Source organism: Anneissia japonica, unplaced genomic scaffold (assembly GCF_011630105.1).
Source record: "Anneissia japonica isolate Jap-2015-1 unplaced genomic scaffold, ASM1163010v1 scaffold287758_len931624_cov196, whole genome shotgun sequence".
Lineage (NCBI taxonomy): Eukaryota > Metazoa > Echinodermata > Crinoidea > Comatulida > Comatulidae > Anneissia > Anneissia japonica.
The window spans coordinates 348205-350339 of NW_022722245.1; positions in this window are offsets into that span (position 1 = coordinate 348205).

Genomic DNA, 2135 nt, shown 5'->3' on the forward strand with positions numbered 1-2135 from the left:
GGGTAACAGTTTATTGATAACATTCTATAGCAGTGTTGATGTGCAGTGGGAAGATTTTGTGATTGGTTATGCGTGTTTTTTATTATTTGCTTATGTATAATATTTTGTTTTTAAACGCTATCAATATGGTCACTATAGCTGCCCGTTTTTGCTGCTGGTATGATATTATTCCTGAGTCTATAGTTTTCCGTACCTTGCAGTAAAAGCAATATTCCAAGGATGACTCATGTGTAGCTGATAAAGGAATCAACGCCTCAGCGCGAAGGATTAAAAAAAAAATTATGGTTGCAAAATACCCTACATAGGATAGATGTGTATAAGAGACAGCCTTAATGCATTACCATGCTGCCTGGGTTTGGTTAAATCAAGTCTGAAAGTGTAAATTGATATGTCATCAGAATATAGGTTTTTTTAAATATATCTCCAAACTTCTCTATGTCTGTTGGTCAGTCGGACGGTCCCTATTACGTATGCTATTTCTGTTAGTCGTATTGGTTTAGTATTTAGCAGACAGTTTCACAGAGATTGGATGGTCATTCTATTGTTAGTCTGTCAATCAGTCGGTTAATTTTTGCAGCCTTATTTCACTAAATAATACCCTTTCGGCCCTTCACAATTCACTATCTGGTTATATCACACACACACACACACACACACACATATATATATATAATATATATATATATATATATATATATATATATATATATAAACAGACATTTAAGAACCAAGCTGTTTACTGTTTTTCATGACCTTTAAATATCCAAACTATATATTTACAATGTCTCAAACCATTTTAATAAATCTGATCTATATCGAAAATTATAATTTTTTTTAAATGCCACAACAATCATAAATGTGAAATTTTAATAGGACAATGTGAATAAGCTTTCGGCTTGGAGACTTATATATTGTAAATTGTTACATTAATGGTTAAATTGTTGTTACAATAGTGGTTAATGGATTTTGTTACAACAGTGGTTAAATCATTGTTACAATAGTGGTTAATACAATTGTTACAACAGTGGTTGATTTTTGTTACAATAGTGGTTAATGTTACATTAGTGGTTGATTTTTGTTACAGCAGTGGTTAATGATACATTAGTGGTTGATTGTTACATTAGTGGGTGATACAGACCCCGCATAACTCACAATTTATTGTAGAAGAACATCCCGCGTTACCACCGATTGCATTCCAACCGCAAGAAATACGAAGTAGAAAATCGTGGCGATACAGCCAGTTGATAGCCGATCAATTCTGGAAGAAGTTTATTGGCGAATATCTTCCCAGTTTGTAAATTAGACAAAAATGGTCTAAGGAGAGTGAAAACCTAAAGGAAGGAGACGTGGTTCTAGTTATTGATAACCAAGTGCAACGTGGAGATTGGCTTGTAGGAAAGATAGTAAAGGCTTATCCCAGTGAGGATGATAGAGTGAGAGTGGTAGACGTCTGAAGTAAAACTAGATCAATGGGAATAAGTACGATATGAACCATTGTGTAGTTAAGGTGAGTTTTCAAAGACTTTCTATGATGAAGTTTTGAGTTTGTATTGTGTAAGTTAAATTTGTACTATGTTTTAATGAGATTCCCTCATTGCTGGGGGAATGTAAGATTTATAGCAAATCTTAGAGTTAACAAAATTTAAGCGCGCGTAATGCATACTGTGTCTACGTCAGGATGCCAACCTGTTGCTAACCAAGAATTTTCAATAAGTGAGTGTGTCGTAAAATGACAAGAAAATGCGAAGAAATTAACGATTAATGTTATACCAACCTGCCAAATGCTAACCTGTGTAATTTATTTAATGAGTGTATTCATTGATTGGTCAAAATTGTGCAACCTACAGTATAGAGATTTGCCTGGCAAAACAATTTAATTTAATTTGAATGATATTGACTAATATTGCCATTGACACTGATATTGCCATTGATACTGATATTGACTGATATTGCCATTGATACAGATATTGCTAGTCAGTTGACAACGTTCTGACAATGTTATAAGTTCTGGTCAGTTCTGATTGTTCTGAATAAACGAGATCATCTCAAACAGACTACGCAGGCGAAAATCAGCAGTGTTGTATCGTTGTACGACATCTTCCTTTACAATTATTTTATTTGCATTCACTTTTTAA